Consider the following 11,507-nt stretch of genomic DNA (forward strand, 5'->3'; position numbering starts at 1 on the left):
TTGAAGGGTAGGGAGAAGCCTGCCCCGAGGGCCAGGGGTTCTGCATAGGACCTGGGCCTGCTGACCTATAGGGAGATGCTTGCCAAGGTGACCCTGGACCCCGGCCCCTGACCTTTCCCTTCTCACTGACTCTAGCAGCTTGAAATGAGAAGCATGTTCCAGTAGATGTGTCTTATGGGAAAATGTCAGCCAAATCAATTAATGATAAAACCCTTGAGCAAACACAGCTACTTTTATCATTTTAGAATGTGGTGATTTGAGCAGCAAAAGAAATTAAATTAAAAACGCAGAGACTCGGGGTCAGAACCCCAGCCGCTCTCATTGGTTTTTAATCTCCTGTTAAACAATATATCTTCTGATGGCTTTTGTCAGCTTATTCAATGTAATAACCCAGGACACGTGGCCCACTGACCCTCCTCATTCCCTCCACGTGGCTGAGGGAGGAGGATGCAGCTGGCAGCCAGTCAATTAACAAGCTTGAAGTGGGGATGGGCGGGTGGGCCAGAGTCAGGGGAAATGACAGGGGCCACACAGGACCCTGGAGATGGACGTCCCTGGAGATGTGATGGCCGAGGGCAGGGCCATGAGTTGCCCTGGGGCCGACTCACATTAGAGATTGGGTACCTGAACCCCAGAAAGCAAATGTTTTCCTGAGTCACACTGAGTCAAGATTGGAACCCAGGTGTCCAGACACCCAACCCACAGCTCATTCTGTTGGACACCTGCACAGGTCACCAGGAGAGGGACTGGACTTGATACAGGGACTGTAGTCCCCAGCTCTCTGTCTTCTCTCGGGACATAATCCATGGGGCTTACTGAGCTCAGTCTGGGAGATACTTAGGTTCCATCTTTGGGGAGATGCTAGCCTGATGAGAGAGGCAATTCCCATGGTCTGATGATGGAGGCACAACTCTGAACTCAGGAAGCACCCAGTCTGATGGCGACCCAGTCAAATGCAGACAGCCAAGCCTACAAGCAAATCATTTCAGTAAGAACACCCCATGACAAGACAGTAGGCTGGAATTTCTGTTGGCTTCACCATGGAAGGCTTCTAGGAGGAGGCTGAGCCATAGAGAAAAGGCTGGTCTCTCATAACTGTACTACAATAAAAACTGGGGGAAAAAAAGAAGCTGATCTCAAGACAGCTTAGAAAATCTGAGGCAAAAGAGAGGCTGAAGCTGCTGAGGGAGATGACACACGCAGTGAGCTGCCTCTGTGAGTTGTCTGTACCCACTCATAGGCACACTGGTAAACACACAGACCTGTTTGCACACACTGACGCCTACTTACACAGACTCCTCCATGTACATTCATAAACACATGCTTGCGTGCCAGGTGTAAACACACAGGAGCTTTCTCCTGTCTCCATGTGTACACACGGATATGCCCACATGCATCTATGTACATGTACCCATACACGTGATCATATATAGACCGACACATGGGCCAACCCCTAGCTTTGTACAAGCTCAAATGTGCTCTGTTGGGCACACAGGTGGCGGGCCTGCACGACCCCAGTCCCCCAGCAGCTAGATCACCTGCCAGATGTCCCTGAGCCCCCCTGCCTGGGCTCCATCTGCATCCTGGGCCCCTGCCACGGTCCGTGGATCTGCAGCCTCTCCTCTGGGTTGGTGGACAGGCAGGGAGCTGAGTCTGACCTGGAGGAGAGAAACTCTTAGGGAGTCCCTAGCACCACCCATGGCCTGGAGGACCCACAGGCTAGAAAGGGCTCAGAGTGGAACTCTCCAGTTCCCTCTCATTTACCCAAGGCTTCTGTGAAAGGTCAGGGGCCTGTGAAACAGACTCATAGATGGAGATTCGTATGTAGACTTCCTGGTGGTCACCTCACCCCCGGGAAGCGAGGGAGGCAGGACTAGGCAGAGTGAGAAGCTGGGTTGTGACACAGTCATGGCCAAGGTCTCAGCCACCCCCTGGGAGCTGTGGAGCGGGGCTGGCCTTGCAGGTGGTCCCACTCGGTGTTAGGCAGAGCATCCTATGCCTTTACTGGTCACTGGATGTGGGCTGCCTCCAGAAACTAAGGTAACCTTGAGGGAGGAGGTTCCCTTCAGCCAAGAACACAAGGAAAAGAGGCTCACCTTGGAGCAGGCAGCTGCCCACGCTCCCCAGCTGGAGAACAGGCACTGGAGGCCTTGGGGGTGTGGGGAGCACAGTGACGTCCTCCATTGTCTGCAGATTATGAGACGCTCCATCACTACTGCAGTCTCCCTCCGGTCTCTCCTGCTGCAGTTGGATGCTCCTCTCGGGAGTTCTTCTGGGCCCGGCTCCCTTGTCTGTCCCTCCTACGTCATCCCATCTCCCTGGACTGGTGTTGACAGCTCCAGGTTGCAGGCTTCTCAGGAAGCAAGGGACAAGGCTCCCTCCAGCGCCCTCCTCTGGCGGGGCCGAGAACCCCTTGGAGTACAGGGGGCTGAGGAATCCCGCAGGGCTGAGGACAGGCCCCACCCCCCCACCCCCCGCCCCCGACATGCTAGTCCCCGTGACTCAGATCAGCGGGACCCAGGCTGAGGCCACCCATTTTTTTGCGCTGGGCTCACGAGGCAGCAGCGTGGGCTTGTGCCTTTATTATTCAGCAGGCTCTGTGGGAGGAAAATTGTTTCCCGCTTTTGGCTGACAGGACCCCCTTCTGCACTTCCCGGTCTCCTCTCACACACGCAGCCCCAGCAAGAGTGGGAGCCGAGAACCTCTGGATCCAAGACAAACCTCCCACCCCCTCCTTTCCAGGGAGGACGTGAGCCAGACAGGGGCAAGTGCGGAGAGGAAGGGAAGACACCCAGACTCCACCCAGGCTAGGACTGTATTTCATCTAAGACACACGTTTGTTTTCATATTTTAGTAATGCCAAAACTGGGATGTCTAACAGTTGATGCCTTACCCGGGTTTAATCAGCAGCAATTTTTTCCCCCTTCATGGTACCTAACATAATGGTTACATTTTCACTGAACAATATCTTAGGTTTGATGCAGCTAAGAGGCGACGCCCCATCTCTACTAGAGATGAGGGAGGGGAGGGGACTGGAGCCAGGCCACCTCTCAGCACCTCCTGCATCAGCTTTTCAGGGCACAACTTCAGGATCTAGGCCCTCTCAAGGCCTCCTGCAGGCAGATGAAGAGCAAAACCAGGTTCCGGAGCCAAATAGAAAATTATTTTTAGAGATTCGGGGCTGAGATTTGCTTCCAAGGCCCTGCAGACCTCATCTGCCAAAGGCCACAAACCTACTTCTGAAGCCTAAATAAATGTAGCTGGAAGCAGGTTCTGCTGCCTCGCAGCTGGGAGGATGTCAGAGACGTAAATGTGAGTGCAGACATTCCGGGGAAGAGGGCTTGGGGCTCTCTTTTTAAATCCAGGCCTTTTAAAGTGGTGACGGGCCTGGCAGTGTCTCCAGGTAAGATCAACCCTGCGGGGAGCCAGATGTTAAAAGCCTGGGAACCAAGAGACAGAATGCCACCAGGAGCGGGGAGGACGGGGTGAAGGGGGTGGGCGGCCGGGGAGGGGGCCCCCTGCAGCCAGGAGGCCCCAGAGGCAGACTCCCCGGGGGAGCCTTGGTAAACTCCCAGATGGCCATCTGAGTAGACCCCTGGGGAAGGAGGTGGCAGATGGGTGACAGTGGTGTCCAAACCTTGACAGCCAGGTGAGATTTCCACCAGCAGCAGAGACTGCAGGAACGGGTGGGGGCGGGACAGAGGTGAACCAGACTCAAAGGGAGACGCCAGGCGCTGAGGAGGCTGGAGGGCCACTGGGCAGCGTGTGCTTCCTCCTTGCCCTCTGACCTGGGCCGGAAGCCCCTCGCAAGGAGCCCTGGGAAGTGTAGCTCCCAGGAGAAAGAGCAGTCTGGCAGTACCCAACCCTGCCTGGCTCCCTAGGTTCACTCCACCAATATATACCAAGCACCCACCGCAGGCCAGACACTGAGTGCTGGGGATTCAAGCAAATAGGCGAAAACCCACCCTCTCAAGAAGTCTATGTTAGAAATGTTATCTCTAGCCGGGAGAAACACACTAGAATAAGCGTATAGAATGCCAGTGCTAAGTGCCATGAAGAAAGAAAACGGGGTTGAGGGTGGGAAAGGAGTGCAGCTTTCTGTAGTGTGAGCAGGGAAGCCCCTCTGAAAAGATTTGACTGGAGCCCAGATGAAATGAGGGAGTAGCCAGGAGGGTATCTGCAAGCAGCATGCTTCAGGCTCCACAAGCAGTAGGTGCAAAGGCCCTGGGGCAGGAGTGAAGTTGGGATGGTCAAGAACTACAGGAAGACTGGTGGCCAGAGGGGAGGGAGTCGAGGAGAGAGGAGGAAGGGGCCAGGGTAGGGGGAGGCAGCATCAGAGGCTTTCTGGGCAAGGCTTTCTGGTCACGGAAAGGACTCTGGCTCTCATTGTGAGAGACATGGCAAACCTGCAGAGGGTTAAGCAGAAGGCTGGGATCTGACTCTCACTTTAGCAGGAGAAGAGACTGCAGGGGCCAAGGGGCTCGGGGGGCAAAGGAGACCCACCAAGAGTCTCTTGCAAACTTCCAAGCAAGAATGATGGAGGTTGGATTTGGGTATATTTAGAAAGCAGAGCTGACAAGATTTGCTGACAGACTGGATTCAGGGATGTTCCAGTTTGCTATTGCTACATAACAAACCACCCCCAATACTTGGTAACTTCAAACCACTGCAGTCATTTATTTTGCTCATGAGTCTGCAGTTTGGCAGGGCTCGACAAGGAAGACTCGTCCGCTGCCTGTGACATCGGCCACGCCGGCCTGACGGGAGGCACTGGCGCCACTGCCAAGGTGGGCCAGTCTCGGCAAGTGTGTGTGGGCGTGGCCACGAGCTTGGCCCGGGCTGCTGGCCCCAGGCCTCGGTTCCTCTTCCCACCGCCCTCTTTCAGGGCTTCTTATAACACAATAGCTGGGTAGCAAGGGCAGGTGCTCCAAGAGACCAAGGAGGAGGCACCTTGTGATCAAGGATTAAGTCCCAGAAAGTAATTCCGCAGTCTCCTTTGGAGAAGTGAGTCACCAGAGCCAGCCCTGACTCGGGGGAGGGAGATTAGATGCCTCCTTCATCTTTCAGTGGCAGGAGGAACACTGAGCCATCATTGATCAGGAGAGAAAGTCAGGGAGACTCCAGGATTTGGGGGCTGGGCCCCTTACCTCTGGATGGAGGACATCATGACATCCCAGTTATCTTACCCTCCAGATAATTGAGCCTCCAGAGACCCTGAGGCAGCCCACCAATCTGCTGCCCAGTGCTGCCCGCTCTGGACTCTGGTGGGAACTCTGATATGCTTTCCCTGGTGATGAAGAGGGGCAGGGAGTGGGGGACTGGGGGGGAAGGGGTAGGGGGTGATACAGAGGCTGTGAGTGCACCTGGGGTGGCTGAGGGGTCTACATATCCAAGCCTGGTGGAATGTAGACCCTCCCCTGAAAACACTCCGGCACAAACTCTCACGCACCCATGACTCTCCTGGGCAATATTGTTAAAATGCTGAAACTAATACGGAAGGTCCCAGGTGGGAGGAGAGCAGGGTGGGGGTGGGGGGCGCGTTGTGAGGCTCAGCCTTTCTCACCAGCTCCAAGGTGCCCCCACTGCTGCTGGTCCACAGAGCCAGGGTCTGCTCGAGCCAGACCAATGGCTTCCTAGGTGGACACCACCACCCCGACAACCCGTCCCAAGGGCCCCTCGCCCACCCCCGCCCTGTGCTGCAGACTCGGACAGGAGCCCCAGGCCTGAGCACCTGCAGCATCACAAACCACCCAAGGGGATGAGCTGTGTGACCTTGGACAAGTTCCTTCTGTCTCTGTTTGCTCATTGGCAAAACCAGGGGAGATCTAGAAAGTGGGAGAGAGAAGAAAGAGTTGAGGGAAGAGGGGAGAGGAGGGGACAGGGAGGAGGGGAGGGGACGCATGGACAAGGAAGGAGGCGAGGGCAGAGCAAAAGAGGGCAGCAGTTAAGGGACTTTGAAGACAAAGGGGTCTCACTGAGAAAACAAGAATGAGGAGGGAAGTGACGGCCTGAGGGAAGGGGGTGATGGACGTGAGTGTAAGACAGGAGGGCGGGGGCGGGAAGCGGCAGCACCAAGGGGCCCGCCGTCTCTCTCATCCCGTCCCAAGCTCTCAGGCGCTGGGGAGAAATGAGATTCTAGCTGCAGCTCTTCTGGGAAACATCTGCCTTTTCATTTATGAGGAAAAAGTAGGAAAATGACCGGGGGAGGCGCCGCTACTGTTTTTTTAAGCAACGCAGCAAAAATGTCACTGCTGGGAGTGTAAAGCCCATCAAGATGGTTAGGTAATAGCCTGGCTGCCTTCCTCAGGCTCAGCTGTCCACCAGCCTCCCGTTCCCCGGGCCACATTTCACCCCAGTGCCCTGCAGGCCAGACTTGCAAGTAAGCCCGTAATGGGCTGCAGGACGGATGTAAAACCCCCTCCTCTGTCTCACCCACAAGCCAGGCGCTTCTGATGCTTGACCCAGAGCTCGGGAGGCCTGGACCGTCCCACCCCAGTTCCCTAACACGACTCTGAGAAGAGCAGCAGCAGAGGACTAGTCCCGACCCCCTTTCTGGGCCCCAGGCCTGCGCCTTGCTCTAGCTTCCCCAGTCCACTCAGGGCGCTGAGGGGACCAGCCTTGTCCTGGAGATCAGGGGATGACCGTTTGGGGGTCTCCTCGAAGAGAGCAGAAGTGATATCTGTGCCTTCCTGGGGTCCAACCCCCAGATGGAAATGCTCTCTTTGGATCTGTGTTGGGTAAGGCTAGCAGTGAGGAGAGAAAGGAGACAACGGAATGACGTCAGTGTCCTCCCGAGGGCAGAGGGTGGCACCACAGTGCTCTACAAGGGGCCAAGGCAGAGAGGGTGCTGCGTTTGCACAGGCACAGGGAGGGCTGTGTGCCCGCAGCCCCTGCCGAGCTCAGGTTGGGGGCTGGCCCATCCATGTCCCCTGCACGGGGGCAGTGTGGGAGGAGCAGCCTCCGCTGCACCTCAGCTCGCACTGTACCTTGGCCTGGGGTGCCCTCTCCCTCCCGTGCAATTGTGAGGTTCCTCACCCTTCAAGGTCCAGTCCAGAATGCCACCTCCTTCAGGAAGCTCACCTTGAAGCCTCCAGCCTGCCGACTCCCACCTTCCCAACCCGTCTGAAGCCAGCTTGTGAGGGGAATCCCCTCCAGGGAAGAAATCCCATGGGGCCCTGAGCAGCACGGTCCACTGTGTTTCTCCAGATACATCAGAAGCCCCTTCAGGGCGGAGCCTGGCACTCACCCTGGCTCAAGCGTGGCAGGAGGGTCCCCTGACCCCCTGGCTCTGCGCTCCGAGAGACGCTCCCATCCCACCTCCTTGCCTGTTCTCTTCCTCTCCACAGCCCTTCTCCCCCACACTCTGTCTGCATAGATCTTTGCTTATTATCTGCTTCTCCAGACTAGAGTGTAAACTCCATCAGGACAGCTGTTTTTGCCCAGTTTCTTTATGGCTGTATCCGTAGCCTATCTGGAATAGTACCTGGCACATAATAGGTGCTAAAGAAATGTTTGTTATGTCCCATTCTCTCCAAAGAGTTGAATTTATGGACCAAAGTCTTTCTTTGCCTCGACCCACGGATGTGGTGATGTGAGCGATGGCGGGCAGAGTGTGTCCACACTGGGATCGCGCAGGGAAGGGGTGAACCCTCTTATGGCACTATCGGGTCTTGCCCTTTCTCTTGAAAATCAAAAAACTGGTGGCATTTCCCCCATAAAATTCTCTGTGTCTGGCCCGCAAGCCCTCAAGAGGGCTCAGAGCACAGATTTCTATTGTTGCCGTTCATGTATTAATATTTGCTAGGACACGTTTGGATGGCATGTAGAGAGCAACTGCCTTTTTGAGATGAGGGGAGTGTGGCAATTTGCCAAGTGTCACACAGCAAGTTAGTGGCCCAGGAAGAGCCCTGCCCCCAACCTCAGCCTGGTCCCTCCGGGGCTAGGGGGAGGATGCTGGTCATCAGGCCATCAACTCTCCTCCGCAACTCACTGAGGCTGAGGAGGCAAAAGACAGGCCCTTAGCTCACCTGGGTTCTTGCTCCAGACTCCTGCGACTGAGGCTGCACTTGCCCGCCCCCCCGCAACTCCTGCTGGAACCAGGGGCCCCAGCACCCCTGCAGCTGTCTCTCAAGCTGAGACTCCAGCTGTTCTCTCCTGCAAACAAGAGGGCACCTCCCACAAGCCCGTGTGGCTGGAAGGGGCACCCTCTCTTGGAACTTCCATCTTGGCAAGAGTGCTCCCTGCCCTTCGCAGGCTCCTGCTGGGGATGTTGATACGGAGGGAGAAGGGAACAAGGGATTTCTTTTTATTTATCCATTTCAGTATGGTGAGGGATATTTAAAAGCCCATAGGGACGATTTTTAAAGTTTTTAAGGAAAGACAAGTGATCCGCGCATGGTGCAAATGGCAATTATCTATTCAACCTAACAAACATTAATTACGCCCCTACTGTGTGCAGGGCAAAATCTTAAAGAATAAGACCCAGAATCCCATTGTCTGGACGGGGAAGAGTCAGACGAAGAATGAGACAGACAGAACACTCCTAAGAAGGAGGGTCCTCACTGGAGGTCTTGGCAAGCACAGTGGGAGCACAGGTGGCGGTGAATCCCACCCAAGGCGGCAGGGACACTAGCAGAGGGAAGGTGGCATTTTTGCTCAGCCTTGAAGGACCCAGCCAAGGGGACCTCCTGAACAGAGCCTGAAAAAAAGGTACTTGAGTGTTTAGGGAACTGGACCAAACGCCTGGGGTGCCAGGCAGCCTCCAGGATGGTGGGTGGAAGCCACTGGAGGCTAGGCAGAAAAAACTGGTGGGGTAGGTGGGTTCAGGAGTCCCCATCTATGGAGCCAAGTGGCTGTGACTTTGCAGAGAGCCCTCCAGCTGAAGTAGAAAGGTGAGTCCCTCAGCTATGTCAGAAGGACATCTCAGAGGTAGGCGGGTTGAGTGGGAAGGAGGCAGGAAAGAGACGCTAGAGACCAGAGAGGGGTGGTGGGGTTCTGGGCGGGGGGACAGTGAGCGTGTGGACATGGAGAAGGGCCTCGTGGATACCTGGGCTGGGGAAGAGACAGCAGGGAGGGGCAGACCCGCTCTGAGGTTCCAGCTTGGACGCGGGGCTGCAGTGGCCCCACGTCTGTCCTGGAACCCTGCCCTCCCTCCCCAGAGCCAAGTGGTCCATGTCCAGGCCAGTGATCCAGCTGATGGGGGGAGGGGCATCTGGGAGGGGGGATGGAGACCTGCTCCAGAATATTCCTTTGCAAAATATGTATAGTTAAGGGCTCAGCCCTGATACCCTCCCCCTCCTGGTCCCAGCACAGGACTGGGGCCTCAGCATGGTATTCATTGAAAAAGAGGGCAGAAAGAGCTGGTGCTATTAGGGAGGGCTTCCTGGAGGAGGGAGTTGGCTTCAGATGGCAGAGGGAAGGGCAGAGCCAGGCAGGTCCTTACTCCCGGCCCCCTCCAGCCCTCTCAGGCCAGGGACCTAGGTGCGTCCTGCCCCTGTGGAGGGGCTCCAGCCGCCCCACTCCTTTGCCCCCAGGGCTGGTGCTCTCAGAGGACGGTTCTGGCCGAGTCCGGCCTCCCTGCAGCGACAGAAAGGAGCCGGGGGAGCAGCTGTTGGCCTCAGGTCAAACTTCCAGTTAGTTAGAGGCCCTGCAGGGCCTCAAATCCAGGCCTCTTTCCCCTGCGGAGGTTATCAGGCCAAACCTCGCAGCCCACGTGGGACACCAGGTCAGGCCCGGGAACGCTGACTCAGGGCCCGGAGCTAGGAGGCTCAGCTGGCCTGATGCAAGGCCCCCCAGACACCCTTCCAGCTTCAGCTGCTGGCCGCTTGAGGCTGGGAGAGGATGCCGGGGCTGGGGCGAGGGGATCAGGAGACCTCAGGAGCCTCAGCCCCAGGCCTTCCTAGCCCTCATTCTAGAGACCAGTCACCTGGCCTGGGGGTCCTCCGAGCCCTCTGTCCAGAGCATCAGCCACAAGCTGCCAGGTGGTGGGTGAGGGAGAGCGGGACCCCGCTGGCCTGGAGCCGAGACCTCTCCCCATCTCCCCCGGCAGCGGGGGCCTGAGTGGAAGCGACAGCGTGACAGGCACCCATGTGCGGATCGATCTGTCGGTGTCCGGCAGAGGCAGGCGTGCAGTAGGATACGGATCAGTCCCCCCCAAATGGGGATGAACCCCACCCTGGTGACCCGTCAGGCTGGGCGGCAGCAGGTAACACTGCCGCCCACTGCACCAAACCCTTCTCTCCCCAACCACAACCCCCATCCCTCTTTCTCCCACCAACCCTGCCTATGCTCCGCCCCCCCACCCCACCCGGGTTTGGACTTCTTTTTCCCTCTCCCTCCTGCCTGTCTCTCCCCGCTTGCCTCCCCCTCCCTCCTCCTCCCTGGAGGTTATTCCTGTGGGTTACCCCTCACCCTCCTCCTCTGTCCTCCTTTTGAACACCCCTGGGGAAGTGCTCAGGGAATATCAGCCATTGCCTTTGATGACACAGAGAGACCTTGGCAGGGCAGGCCCTGGCGGGAGGAAAGCGAAAACACAGCGCAGGCCGACAGGCGCAGAGCACGCCCACCCTCAGCGGTGGGGGCCAGGGGGCTCCCACTGACCCCTTTGGGCCCCGCTTCGTGAACTGCAGCAACAAGAGGAGACAGGATGGAGAAAGGAGAAACCGGAGAGCTGAGAACTGTCGGCACGGCCCGCGGGGAGGATTCGGGTGGGCAGAGAGAGAGCTGGACTGACCTCAACTCTCAGTCCCAAGAGCAAGCGAGCCAGCGCCCAGAGCCCCGTCCTGTGGGGGCGGGACCTGGGCGATCCACCTTCCTCCCTGAACCTGGAAGAGTCTCGTCTTGCCTGCCTAATGCGACGCAGCAGGTGGAATCAGGTCACAGGTGCAAAGCTGGCCCCCCACCCGCACCACACACGTAGCCGCATACAGCAGATCCTTAGCAGGGTCTGGCCAGTGCCCCTCCCACCACACCCCCAAGCAGCCCTGAGCCCTCTGAGTTTCCAGTCTCCTGGGGAACCTTGGATCACGTCACCCTCACCCCTGTCTGTCCCCCAAGGCCCATCCTCAACCCAAGCACCCCAGCCCCCAGGAAGCTGTCAAATTCCATCAGAGGTTCCCTGCATCGCAGGCCAGCAAAGCACAGCCTACAGGGAACCTAACGTTCCGCATGCTTGTGCTACCATGCTGATGCTATTGTAGTGAATAAATTCCAAATGCCTCCAAAGCGTACCTTAATCCGTGGTGGGTTTCATCCTCATGAATTTCCTACACAGTGACTGGGTAACCAAAAATACAGTTGAGAGTTTTTTGTTTTCAAACAAAGTGGTGCTGCTGGTTTTTCTCTTTTCAAACTTTTGTATCCTGGAGAATTTTTTAAATACACAAAAGTGCAAAGGATCTTATGAAAGCCCAGGTGTCCGTCCTCCAGATCAACTCAGTCTTTGCATCCACGCCCCCGCCATGGCCCTAACCCTCTTATTGTGAAGAGAATCCGAGCCACGGCATCAT

This window comes from Budorcas taxicolor, chromosome 11 (assembly GCF_023091745.1).
Source record: "Budorcas taxicolor isolate Tak-1 chromosome 11, Takin1.1, whole genome shotgun sequence".
Classification (NCBI taxonomy): domain Eukaryota; kingdom Metazoa; phylum Chordata; class Mammalia; order Artiodactyla; family Bovidae; genus Budorcas; species Budorcas taxicolor.